The following is a 13,935-nucleotide window of genomic DNA, read 5'->3' as shown; positions in this document are numbered from 1 at the left end:
TCCTGGGGTGGCTCAGTCCTGGGGTGGCTCAGTCCTGGGGTGGCGCAGCCCTGGGGTCCCTCTGCCAGGCTGCGAGGCAGGGGAAGCGGAGGGGCCAGGACTCACTGCAAATGACCGTCCTGATATCCCATTTCATCGTGGGCTGCACTTAGTGGCACGTCAGGAAACTCGTTTCCAGCAGCGAGGGCTCTTTCCCGTCCACTTGTGGACATGTTGAAAGATCACACATACGTGCTCAGTGAAGTCACCGCCGATTGCGGGGAGTCAGCGGCAACAGCTGGTGGGTCCGAGTCACCCGGAGGCGATTTAATCTCTTGGCCTCCCATTGGGAAAGCAGTTTGAAGAAGGTAAAGACTCCGTTAAAAAACAATAATAATAATTTTTTTTTTTTTGAAGAAAGAAAGAACAGGAACAAAAAGAGAAATTGTGTGGCTTGAGGCAGCTGCCGCTGTTCCTAAAACACGAAGAAAGGAGGCGGGAGGGGCCTCACCCGCGGGCGACACAGGGAGGCTTGTTATCAGCCGCCGGGTGGCCAGCACCGCGTCCTGGGAGAATACCCTTCCTTTGTGGAATGAGATACCACAGGATGCCGACTCCCGGCAGGCCAGCCCGGCGTCTGGGACGGGCCCTCTGATCTGGGATGCCTGTGCTCACTCATAACAATGTCAGCACGGCTCAGGAGATGAGTAACAGGAGAGGGACAATTAGCAGGCCAGAGCACCCTGGAAGGGTCATTAAAGGCTTGGGAGACGCAGGCAGCAGCGCGGCCCAGCTGTCGAGCACGTCAGCGAGGGGTCTGGGGGAACACCCTCCGAGGAGGCCAGCGGCTGTCACCCCGACTGCTTCCACCACACACCCACCCTCAGGGCCCGTCCCCAAAGCAAAGCGAGAGAGAGAAGAGGAGTGTGGAGGCCCCTGGTCTCACTTTTCCCCATGAACTTAGAGGTTTACATGTTTAGCTAGAATTTCACGATGGTGCTTTTGTGCACCAGGCAGTTAAAGAAACCATCCTGCGGGGGGAAGCTGAGTTCCCTCCGGGACTGGGGCATTTGTGAATCAAAAGGATCGGTGACCAGGAGATACCACTTCCTCTACTACAATGAATGAGATTGGAACTCTGCTGTCATAGTTTACTGACCAGCTCCTAAAGCTTTTCTACACAACATTCACAAAAATAAAAAAGAGGTAATGTGCCCTGGCCGGTTTGGCTCAGAGGTTAGCGCATCGGCCTGCGGTCCAGAGAGTCCCAGGTTCGGTTCCCGCTAAGGGCACGTACCTCGGTTGCAGTTTGTCCCCGGCCCTGGTTGCGTTGTGTGAGTGGCAGCCACTCGATGTGTACCTTTTACATTAATGTTTCTCTCTCTCTCTCTCTCTCTCTCTCTTCCTCCTACTCTATCTGAACAAAAAATAGAAAAATGTCCTTGGGTGAGGATAAAAAAAAAAAAGGTAATGTGCCTAACCTTGAGAAACTCAATAGTAACAAGGTGGAGAGAGTCACAAAAGCAGGTGATGACATCACAGTCCAGTGTGTGTCACGGTGCAGTGTTGTGCCCGCTGTGAACACGAGACCGGGCACAGGATGGATGAGGTGCGGGCTCAGCGGGGAAGCAGAGAAGAGGTGGGGGACAGAGGGCACCATGAGGAAGGGCAGGTTAAGGTGCAGAGTGGTCTTCTTGCCACAGTTTGTTTGCATCTGTGCCTGGGTGGTCCTTCATTTCTCCTTATACACCTGTTCACAGGTGAGCTTTGCACTTTTCCCTTTTCCCCAACCTTCCACCCCTATGTTTCTCATTCTTGTTACCTGCCTATTTGTGTCTACACCAGTTTTGTGCGTGACTGCGGAGAGCTTCGGCCGTGTTTGCAGTGTGTCAGTCCACCCGTCGCTCACGTCCTAGCCTTCCTCAGCCTCCCTCTTTCTAAGCTGATCCTTGAACTCACGGGCCAGATGTTTTCGCTTCCATGCATTTTTGCTCACTGATGGGAAGAGAAGAAATTCGGTTGTGGAAGGCGCTAATATAAAAGAGTGTTCATCTTTTTTTTGGTAAATATTTTCGTAGTGGCATATCCAGGGCTTTGAAACAACTTTTCACTAACAACTTGTTACTGACTGTTTGAATACTCAAGTCATTTCTACTTGAAGGGTACAGTAGGAAAGTCGTAGTTGGGGTGATCGTGTTTTTTGACTGGATGCTGTAGGAGATTTTGCTCACTTTGTACCTCTCGTAAGCTCTTCCTTTCAGAAATGTATCCTCCACTATTGCCCTTGTCAGTTATATGGCCCACAGAGTTAAGACCATAATCCAAATGGCTCAATCAGAATATCTCATTTTCCTGACCTCAATGATTTGCTTAGGCATGAGGACATGACAGAGTCCCCGGACAAATCAAAGCCCTCCTGTGATGTTTTCCTGAAACCACTGGGCAAAAAAGACAATCTGGATGATCTGAAAGTGCTAACAGCATGTGAAGAACTCTGGATGGTAATCTTAGACACTGTGGAAAAGACAGAAGGGGGAATAAAGCTAATATATAACACAGAGGTGGGACAGGGGAAAAGAGAAATAGAGTGAATACTTTTTCCCTCCCTGAAGGAGCTAAAAAGCAGAACTACCGTTCTCAAACTTCCCAGTTATGTAAATCTATTAACTCTGATGTTTTGTTGCTAAAATTAGTTTCCATAGAGTTTGTGATTCTTGCAACCAAAAGCTTTGTTAAAAAAATTCAGTTGTATAGACATATGTCACCTGATACATTGATGTTAATAACCTCTAAAATATAAATAGAGATTTACCAGACTACAATAGAAAGAGCTTGATTATACAGTAAAAATAATAACAATAAAAGATATGGTTGGGGCATTACATGATGATAAATGTTCAATCTACCAGGAAAACATAGCAATTTTAAATATACATGTACCAAACAACAGAGTCTCAAAAGACACAAAACAGACAAATGCACACTATAGTTGAGGACACTGACACTCCACTCATAACAAATAACAGAATGACTAGGCTGAAAATCAGCAAGGATATGGAAATGAACAACATCATCCACCAGCAGGATTTAGTTGACATGTTCAGAACAATTCACCCAACAATGCAGAATATACATTTTTGTAAGCATCCATGGGACATTTACCAAGATACACATATCCTGGAATAAAACAAGCCTTAACAAATTTAAAAGAGATGAAGTCATATGGAGTGTGTCCTCTGACCATAATAAAATCAAATTAAAACTCAATAACAGAAAAGCAATGGGAAAAAAAATCTCAAAGTACTAAAAAGTTAAGTAACACACTTCTAATAATTCATGGGCCATGAAGAAAGTCTCAAAGAAAAAAAATTAAAAATATATAAAACAACTGAAACACAACATATCAAAAAATGTGGGGAGCATCTTAAGCCATGCTGAAATGGTAATTTATAGCACCTAAAAGGGAAAAAGTCTCAAGTCAATAACCTAAACTGTTACCTCAAGAATCTAGAAAAGGAGAAGCAAAATAAACACAAATCAAGCATAGGGAACAAAATACTAAGGATACGAACGGAATTAAATGCAATTGAAAACAGGAAGACAGTAGAAAAAAAATCAATGAAACAAAAAGCTGGTTTCTTCAATATAGTTAATAAACTTCTGGCAGGACTGAATAAGACACAAAATGAAAAGACACAAATCACCATATCAGGCATGAAACAGGGAACATTACTATAGATCCTACAGCCATTGACAGGATAATATGAGAGTAATACAAATAGCTTTATGCTTATAAATTTGACAGCATTGAAGAAATGAACCAGCTTCTCAAAAACCACAAACTACCATCAATCAACGAAGATGAAATAGTCTCTGAAACGCTCTACAACCACCAAAGAAATTTAATTTGTAATCTAAAGCTCCCCAAAAGTCTCCAGACTTTTTTCATTGAAAAAATCTACCCAACATTTAAATAAGAATTAACACCACTTTTTCAACACAATCCCTTCCAGAAAAATAGAAAAAGAAACTCTTTCTAACTCATTTGATTGATTTTTAAAATTTATCCTTATTGTTGAAAGTATCACAGATGTCCCTCTTTTCCCCGATTGACACCCTCCTCCCCACTCTGCCTCCCTGCCCCCACCTTCACCAGGCTGTTGTCTGTGTCCACTGGTTACGTGTACATGCAAATAAGTTCTTTGGTTTATCTCTTCCCACCCCCTCACCCCACTTCCCTCTGAGGTTTTTCAGTCTGTTCCCTACTTCCATGTCTCTGGATCTATTTTGTTCATCAGTTTAATTCATTCATTAGGTTCCACATATAAGTGAGATCATGTGGTACTTGTCTTTCTCTGATTGGCTTGTTTCGCTTAGCATAATACTCTCCAGGTCCCTCCATGTCATCCCAAAGGGTAAGAGATCTTTCTTTCTTACAGCTGCATGGTATTGCATTGCCTACATGTACCACAGCTTTTTTATCCACTCTCTACTGATGGACACTTGGGCTGTTTCCAGATCTTAGCTATTGTAAATAGCACTGTTATAAACACAGGGGTGCATATATTTTTCCTGAGTTCTGTTTCAGGCTTCTTAGGATATATTCCTAAAAGTGGGATCACTGGGTCAAATGGCAGTTCCATTTTTAATTTTTTGATAAAACACCATATTATTTTCCATAGTGGCTGCACCAGTCTGCATTTCTAGGCAAGACCCTGACACTACACCAAAACATAACTGCACACACAAGAAGACGACTACACGTCAATGTCTCTCATGAATTTAGATATAAAAATCCTCAACAAATAAGTGGAGCATATTCCATGTACGTAAGACATGGTTCAATATTCAAAAATCAATCAATGTGATCTACCAGGTCAACAGGCTAACGGGGAAAAGGCATATGATCATATCAGTTGGTACAGAAAAAGTATTTGACAAAATCCAACACCCATTCATGATTTAAAAAAAAAAAAATTTCTCAGCACACAGGAAGAAATAGGAGGAAATTACCTTAATACAATAAAGAAAATATACAAGAAAACGTCAGCTAACATCGTATTTCAAGACTGAGTGCTTCCCCCTGCGATCAGGAACAAGGTAAAGGTGTCTATTCTCACCATTCTCATCCAACAGAGCCCTGGAGGTTCAAGCCAACTCTTCTTTGATTTGAGTCTAAAACAGGCCTTCTGTTAACAGTAGGTTTGGGAGGCCAGCAAGGGTCACAGAAGAGACACACACACATCTGGAAAATGAAAAGAGAGGAGAAGGTTTGAGCAAGGACCCACACACCAGAAAGGGCCTTTGAATCCTTTCTCTCTTCTACTAGGTAAGTAACAGAGACATGGAGTCCATGTCCCAGGTTGCATGTCCCACCCCCAAGCTCCCCACCCAGCTGCCTTTTAGCCACAGCAGCAAAATGACTTTCGACACAGCACAGTAGAACCCATGCCTCCTTTTACCTAAAGAGCAACTTCAGTTTTATCAGCCCAGCTGGGGCTTGTTTTTGCATCTGCAGAAAGATAGGAAACTCTCAAACAGGAAGTCGGGCTAGGGTTACGCGGACAATGTAACTTTACTCATGACTTCAGAGCAGAGGAATGTTCCATTGCTAAACTGCATTGCTACGAGCAAGCTTGAAATATAAATATTGGCATATATAGAAACTATATATTGGCTTCCACATGCATATAGGTTTAAAATACATATTGGCTTAAATATGTATATATTTTGTTTAAGCCTGTTTGGCTGCTTGGGGCTGGTTCTGACTCTTCAATCTGAGTGTTTTCTTTGTTCTTTCTGAAGACAAGTCTTTCCCTCGTGGAGGGAAGCTGTCCCCTTCTCTCGTCCTCCTGACTCAGTGCCGACCTGCAACCCTTTCTGCACCTTGCGGCCAGGTGACCCCCCAGGACACAAATGGGATCAAGTCATTTCCCGGCTGATACAATTGCTGGTGTTCCTCGCCCTCGACCGTGACACTGAAAGTGTACGACGTGGTCAGGAGCCAGCCCAACAACGTTGTTTCTGTCCGTAACAAGGTACGTACAGACGTCAAGGGCGAGGGTCTGGAAACTTTATAGACCTTTGACCCTGCCATGTTCTCCAAGAGTGTGGTGAGTGAACTTGTGTCTCCGAGCAGGATCAATGCAGGGTGTTGCTGAACTCACACTGAACTCACACTCTGAGTCATCTGTGGCACAAGCCCCATAGTCCTGAGTCTGGGAGAGATGGGGGGGGGGGGGCATAACTGCTTCTTCAGCACAGACAGTTTAAGAAGCATGGCGCTCCAAGATAAAGTCCAAGGACTCCCCCCACCCCCAAATCCTTCATTATCTGGTTTATGGCTCTGGTTCTTCCAACATCTTCTAGAACTGCTGTATCTTCCCCCCTGTCAACCTCCTTGACACTTCTCCAAATACTGTGTACATGTTAATTATTTTTTCCAAAATGCCTTTCTCTACCTTGTCTGTCTGGAGACTTTCTCTCATCCTTTCCAGTTCTACTCAAACAGCTTCTGTGAACCTGTTTCAATGCCATTCAAATCCCCAGCACGGACACCCCTCCTCAGAGCCTTCCATGCTACTCTGTACATTCATCCAGAAGCAATTCTTTGCGGTGTCAAATCCAGGGTGACTAGAATAAGACATCCTCCTGTCACCAAAAGATACCCAGTCCCTTGACTGTTCTACGTATTATCTCCTCCAGGACAGTGGCCATGTCTTTTTGTGTTTTTTTTTTCTTTATTAATTTGAGAGAGAGAGAAAAGAAGAGGGAGAGAGAGAGACATAGAAACATCGATGAGAGAGAACATCAATTGGCCGCCTCCTGTATACTGCCCACTGGGGATCGGGCCCACAACCTGGGCATGTGCCCTGACCAGGAATCGAACCAGCGACCCAACCACTGAGCCACACCGGCTGGGGCAGTGGCCATGTCTTAAACACCTTTGTGACTCCAGAGCCTCCATGCCATGAACACGGTGGGAACGGAGGGAACGACACATCTGGAATTAAGGTTGATGATAGCGCGTGAACCATACAGAAGTACTGGGAAATACTGTACCCCCTCAGTTAACCTGTCTGGGACTTCATTTCCCCTTCATCACAGTTAAGATTTCAACACCTACCCTTTCTCTGAAGCTCAAATGTTCTCTCCAGAGCCAGAGAAGTCCTAGTGAGGCAGGACAGTAAGAAGCCCGAAAAATCCCTGCGCAAGTGGAATGGGAAAACCGAGACGAGAAATTAAACAAGGCAAAACAATCTGAACACTGTACAGCCCGCTAGTGAATCGTAAGACCTTCCCTTTCCCAACAAGGACAGTGGAGAGCGAATGGTTTATACCGCTCCTCCCTAGCCAGAGAATACGTAGCTTAAATCACCCCGGCCAGGGAGACAGAGGACAGAGGCCTAATTAATGTCATGTGTGCCAGCCAAACCCAAGGGCGGATGAAGTCCGGGGAACAAAAACCTCATTAACGCCAGGCAGACCCAAGATTCAAGCGAAACAGGAAAGCACACCAAAGAATAACCCCAAACTCCCCACCACGCTCCTTTTGATGCGTCAGCATATGCAGAACATACCCGGGAAAGCTGAAGAACATCTACAGAAGCCCTTGCCTGAGATGCTGGCCCAGGAAGGAAGAGGGGGACTCCCAGGACGGGGACTCGGAGCGGGCTCACGCCACAGCACGCCCGCCCGTGTTGGCATGAACGTTCTACGCCCCCCGAACTCGAGTGATCCCCACAACTCTTGCAACCAGGGGCCCGGTGGGCAGCGGCAACTTGTCCCGAGCTTCCCCCCAGTTCTTTCCCGAGGGCCCCCTTCCCCCTGACTTCCCAGCGAGCTCACAGCAGCCCCCCACTTGGCTCACTTTCCCACAACATGTCCAGAGAGCCGAAGCGGAGCAGCGCCTGATGCTCCTGCTCCTCCTCCACCCGAGCTGCTTCCTTCGTTTCGCCACCCGCCGCCTCCATCAACGTCCTCTCACAATCACCTGGACGTGTGTCGGGAGAGCCCACGCCCTCAGGACGGCCTGAGGCAGGCCCGCTCTGGGCCGGACCTGTCCGGTAGCGGTATCCTCGGACCCGCGTCCCTGTAGATTTCCCCGCGGACGGCCCGTGGGCCTCCGCCAGTTCCTGAGTCCAAGCCCAGAGGCCGCACCCACAGGAGTGCGCGCGGCTTATTTCCCGAGACTTTTCTCCGGGCCTTGATCAGCACTGCATCGCTTCTGGACAGGCCTTTCCGCAGCTTGTCGACTTCTCTTGAGCCAGGTCATCCAGATAGAAACACAGGGATTTTAAGTTTGCATTTTAATTGGCTGACTTCTCCAGGTGTCGCTGGGCCCTTGAGGCGGTAGGCATGTTTCAACACAGTCATGGCACATGTCCCCAGGCTGCAGGAGAACATCCGACAGTCACTCACACATAGAGCAGACCTGGAACATCTCGAGTTAACGATATCAAGCCGGAAATGGGCGGGCCTTGTGGGTAATTAAGTCCACATGGGTCTCCATTGAATCTACTGAATTGAGCAAAGTTGATATTTTTCTTGTCTTCACTGCCTCTCTGTGTAGACCAGGTTTCCCAAAGGTATAGCTTGACATACACATTGTCCCTTGGGTTCTCAGGTCATATCCAAGTCTCCCATCCCCACAAGGTTTCAACACAACAGAAAATGTTTTCTAGACTTGATCCAACATCCAATTCTTGCTTTTTTTAAATCCTCAGTCAAGGACATTTTTCTTTTTGTTGTTGTTGTTGTTGTTCAGATAGAGTGGGAGGGGGAGGGGGGAGAGAGAGAGAGAGAGAGAGAGAAACATCGATGTAAACGGGACACATCGAGTGGCTGCCACCCACACGACCCAACCAGGGCTGGGGACAAACTGCAACCGAGGTACATGCCCTCAGCGGGAACCAAACCCGGGTCTCTCTGGTCAGCGGGCCAATGCTCTAACCACTGAGCAAAACCAGCCAGGGCCCAACATCCAATTCTTGATTTGGAATCAACGAAGCCCATCGGACCCAAATCTGCCATTGCTCCTGTTTAATATTGTGGACGAGTTGGTGTCATTGTCCCCGAGTCACGGCAGCATCATGAACAGTGGGCACGTCCCGTTGCTGCCTTCCTGGAAGAGTCAGCACCGAGCTCTGAGGGCACGTCTCCCCTCTGAGCCTCCCTCTTGTTCAAAGCACGCATCCCCAACCCTCCTCCCCTGGCTGGATCCGAGTCACCCTGCGGATCCCAAATCAGGTAACACTTCCATAGGCCCCCCTGTGTCCCCCAAGCTGGGCCAAATGGCTTTCTTTCCTGCTGCCCTAGTGTCCTTGAAAACCTGCCTTTGAAAGCCAGGTGGTAGTGACCCGAGGTCAAATCACTCCCGGGGGAACAGAGCAAAGCGAAGGCCCTGACCTCCCCAGAAACATTCAGACTGGCCCGGATGGAAGATCGGACATCGCCATTGCCTCAGACGATTCTTCTCAGGTGTGCTCAGTCGTGTCAGAACCGGCAGTAAGACGGCCAGTAAGACGGCCAGTGATGCTGCGAGTGAATTCCTCCGCAATCGACCTCCCTGGCAAAGTCCCCGTCAGATAAAAAGCCTCCAAGAACTCCATGAAGAGTGTTTTCTGAGGTTTCAGACATCAATCCATCCTCTATAGCACCTCTTTTTTATACTGCCTCCCCTCATCCCCAACCCCCCAAAACACCTCTCTATGAATTTGACATGTGAATCCTTGTAGGCAATTGTTACGTCCAAGACCACGGGAGAGAAGGGTTCTGCTGTACCCAGGGGCCTGCCCCACATATTAGTGTTTGCAAAACAACACGCCCAGCAGGAGTTCCCAGAGAAGGCTGCACACCCAGGAGGAAGGAGATAAAGGTCTGAAAACTCAGTTTTAATTGCATGTGGATTTGGGAAGCCTGTTTTGATTAACAACTAATGCTGTAACGGCATATCCCTTACAATTTAATGAAAAGGATTTTTTATTTTCCTCCTTAAGAAAGTGAAAGAGGGAGTCAGATATCTCTGCAACACCTCCCCCCAACCTCCAAGCAATAACTGGATTCATGCCAGCTGAGGAATTTGAATGCCCAGTCTGTTGGACAGAAATCAACTTGCAAAGGGCTCTGGCGCCCTCTGCTGGCCATGGGTGCAGAGAGTGAGCACATAGGAAAGGATTCCTGATCACAGGTTAGACTTGATCTGTTCCACCTCACTCATTTAAAGATGAAGAAGTCAGAGCTGAAAAGCCTCACTCAGAGAAGTCATTTAACTCGTTAACGGAACTTGTACTGTGGTCTGAGGAACACCCTACCCTGCCAGAACACCTGGTTTTTAAATACTATGCTTTTCCCTACTAGCACGTCCTTGAACACGTTATCCACCTGTCTCCCGTCTCTAAAAGAAAAGAAAAATTAAGATCAAATGGTTTGAACCCTGGCCGGTTTGGCTCAGTGGTTGGAACGTCGGCCTGTGGTCCAGAGAGCCCCAGGTTCGGTTCCCGCTAAGGGCATGTACCTCGGTTGCAGTTTGTCCCCGGCCCTGGTTGGGTTAAGCGGGTGGCAGCCACTCGATGTGTCCTTTCACATGGATGTTTCTCTCTCTCTCTCTCACTCCCACTCTAGCTGAACAAAAAATGGAAAAATGTCCTCGGGTGAGGATTAAAAAAAAAAGATCAAATGGTTTGAAAAAAATTTTAAAAGGTACCATTCATTGAAAAATATTATTTACCTGGTAGTTTCTAGCTTCGGCATCATCAAGGTTGCCTGGATAATGAAGTCATAAAGGCTGATGGGTTCCCCCTCCCTATTTTCTATTCTACGAGTTTGTCTAATAAGTGGAATAGCAGATGCCAATTCTTTGGTTAAAGTTATAAAAATAACTGTGCTCCTGAACACATTTGCTCTATGCCCACATTTATAGCAAATTGCAATCCATATAACTTTAGAACTAACTAAAGTACAGGTGTGGTGTTAATTACCAACGCTCCTTCCCAATTTACCAGGATACCGACCGCCCTGGACAAACAGTGACTGCATGCCCTCTCTTCTCTCTCCTTTTCTGTGCATTTGGCATCTTCACATCCAGGTTCACTCCAGCTCTTCCTCTTTCTTATCTCAGAGCAAACATGCTCTTTAGAGGACGCTCTTGGATTCTCTTCATGTAATTGTGCAGTTTTTCCCCTTTAATTGGTATTCATTTGGCAATGCAAAACCTGGGTGAATTCAGAAACTTCAAAAGGCATGGTGGCAAGGTCCAGGGGAACTTGATCTGATACATTCCTTCGGCCTGTGGAAGCCACTATAAAAATGTTGGCCCTGGTAAAAAGCATTTTATGGACCTTCCTGGCTTTAGGCAGGAAAAGTGCAATAGCTCGCTTGTGTGTGGGTTGGAGAACTATTTCCCTGTTGTACGCAGTTCTTTTATCTCAATTGCACAGATATGTGTTAAGTACAAGCTGTATGTAGGCATAATATATTGTTTTTAATATAGGAGACACGGGCAGCAAGGGAGACTGGCCACACCCCACAAAGCCTGCAGTTCAGCAGGAAGGATGGGTGTTGGTTAAACATCATCTGGCGAATTCCTCTTTGCCACCATAACCTATTCTGCTGATTGCAACGGCTACTGTCCCCGTAAAAGCTGGCTGTAAGCTGTTTCCCTGGTATTATGCTATTAAATTATTTTGAATACGCACACCCATTTTACAATAACTTCGAGTGCACACACAAAAGCAGGTTGTAAACTATAGAGAGTTGTCCCAGATAGTGATATCCTATGCCCCAGATCCAGGAACGTCCCAGTTATTTTGAGACCCAGCTCATAATCCTCCAACCGTGTCGGTAGCTCTCTGCGTTATTGTTCAAAACCTTTGCCGGGAGGGAGGCATGAGCGTTCCTGGGCCCTACTCTCTGCATTTCCGATTCAGTGTGCTGAGGGCCAACGCGGATGTGCGGGGCCCACAGATAACTCTTCAAGAAGCGCTGTGTTTCAGCGGGCAGATTTCTTTTCTTGCAGCTCAGGAATACTCTTTAAGCTATCATTCTCGGAGACAGCTGTGTATTGGGTGTCTGCTGTCTGTCGGGCTCTCTGCACAGGACCTTCCCCAAGGTGGCTCAGGACCACGGTTAGGAGAAAGAAGGGTCCTGCCTGCGGAAACTCTCTGTATCCACCTTCCCTTTGGGAAAGGAGATTGGGGTCCAGGCCACCACAATGAAGCGAATGTCGCAGTAAAGCTAATCACACACATTTTTGGTTTCCTAGTGCATCAAAAGTTACGTTAACACTATATTGTAGTCTATTAAGTGGGCAATAGCATTGTCTTTTTTTAAAAAAGTGCACATACATTAATTTTAAAATGCTTTGTTGCTAAAAGAAAATGCTAGTTGTCCTCAGAGCCTATTGGAAAAATGGTGCCGATCAGCTTGCTTGACACAGCGTTGCCACAATCTTTCAATTTGTTAAAAAAAAGAAAAAAAGGGAATACCTGCGAGGTGCAGTAGAGGGAGGTATGCTCGTGTCTTCACTGACGGTCATCGTGGTGGCCAGGTGGGTCGGCGTGTGTGACGCGTTTAGCACACACCTAGAATCCGAAGGCAGATGCTGCCATCACACCTACGAAATGGAAGCTCAGGTGGTTTGATGGCTGGACCAAGCGCGCACTGCCAGGACGTGGGGTCGCCCAGTGCCACAGAGCCCTGCTGCCCTCGGCCATCCACACGCCCCTCCCCAGGCAGCTGCGGACAGAGCAAGGCGGACTCAGCACAGCGGGAGCCTGGCAGGGCGCCTGCCCGCGGAGGGCGCACAACGGGAAGGTCTGTGAGCTTAGAGGACACACCTCTCTGTAGACCCAGAGACATCTGGCCCCTTCTCACGAGTGGAAAGATGTCTACGGGTCTCGGTTGGTTAAAACCCACATTTCCAGATACCCTGGGTTCAATGACAGTGATACAGGGAGTGTGGGCTCCTAGTAAGCTGTTCTCTAACACATTCTTTCTGGCCCTGCCAGGCAGGGTAGAGGTCCATTCTGTACGCCTTCCACACGAATGCAATCAACCTCATCTGGTCCCGGAGTTCTTTCCTAGAGGTAAAAGGAACATCCTCCTCGTTGCAAATTAAAATCATTTCATCCCCGCTTCTCACCCCTGGAAATGAGATGCTCCCGTAAATAACATCACCGGTTAAAACATGTGCATGCGTGTCTCAACAGTCGTAAAGAAAACAACCCCTAGTGAAGCCATCCGATCAAGGGAGTCAAAATCCAGGGTAATTGTTTTTATTCCCGAGCCTCTGTCTTCTGTGTACTCCATCTCCTGACAGGTGCCGAATTGGACAGGTAATGGTTTGGATACATTTGGTAACGTTTTCTTACATTTCTGCATCGCTCTGCACGCGCGTGCACACACACACACCCCCACACCCCCACACTGATACACTGATTCTTGTATCAGTGGTCTTTTATTTTAAAATAACATCTCTAATTTCTATTCTCCATTGATGGGACACTGAGATTAAGTCGTTAACGGTGGTAAGACCTGCCATTCCACCGTGATGATGGCATATTGAAGACTCTTTTTACATTTGAGCGTTTGTACTTGTTCCTTCAAACAATCAAGTTCTAACCTAGTACAGATGTCGTCTCCCAACAATCACTTTTCTCTGCAGGAAAGGGTAAGTATGCACTGTCCACTCGCATCCAGACCCGAACGAGTGACCAGTCCTTCCAGCACATTCTCCGGTGCTCTTCCCTGCTAGCTCTTTCCCAGGTGACTCAATTCTCCTTCCTCTCCCACCATCTTGATTGTTCCCAGATGCCACAACCATGACTTGTCCACCAGTTAGCAATTCTATTGGCCGTGATTAATTTAACTGGTAATTGTGCAAAAGTTTGATATCCCGGTGAAAGCTGGACGTTATGTAGCTCTACTGCCAAAAATGCAAGAGACAGGATACCGTGA

At 46.9% G+C, this 13,935-nt stretch overlaps 1 long non-coding RNA gene across 1 annotated transcript; it reads left to right on the top strand.

The window, feature by feature from the left end:
- The first annotated feature begins 4,968 nt into the window (after positions 1–4,968).
- On the top strand, positions 4,969–6,004 carry LOC118631366. Its single transcript, XR_004959826.1, has 3 exons — positions 4,969–5,079; positions 5,179–5,308; positions 5,785–6,004. It is a non-coding gene; the product is annotated as an uncharacterized LOC118631366 (long non-coding RNA).
- The last annotated feature ends 7,931 nt before the right edge of the window (positions 6,005–13,935 follow it).

Source organism: Molossus molossus, unplaced genomic scaffold (genome assembly GCF_014108415.1).
Source record: "Molossus molossus isolate mMolMol1 unplaced genomic scaffold, mMolMol1.p scaffold_m16_p_16, whole genome shotgun sequence".
NCBI lineage: Eukaryota > Metazoa > Chordata > Mammalia > Chiroptera > Molossidae > Molossus > Molossus molossus.
Note: the sequence above shows the minus strand (reverse complement) of the source record. Positions and strands in the feature narration are given on the sequence as shown.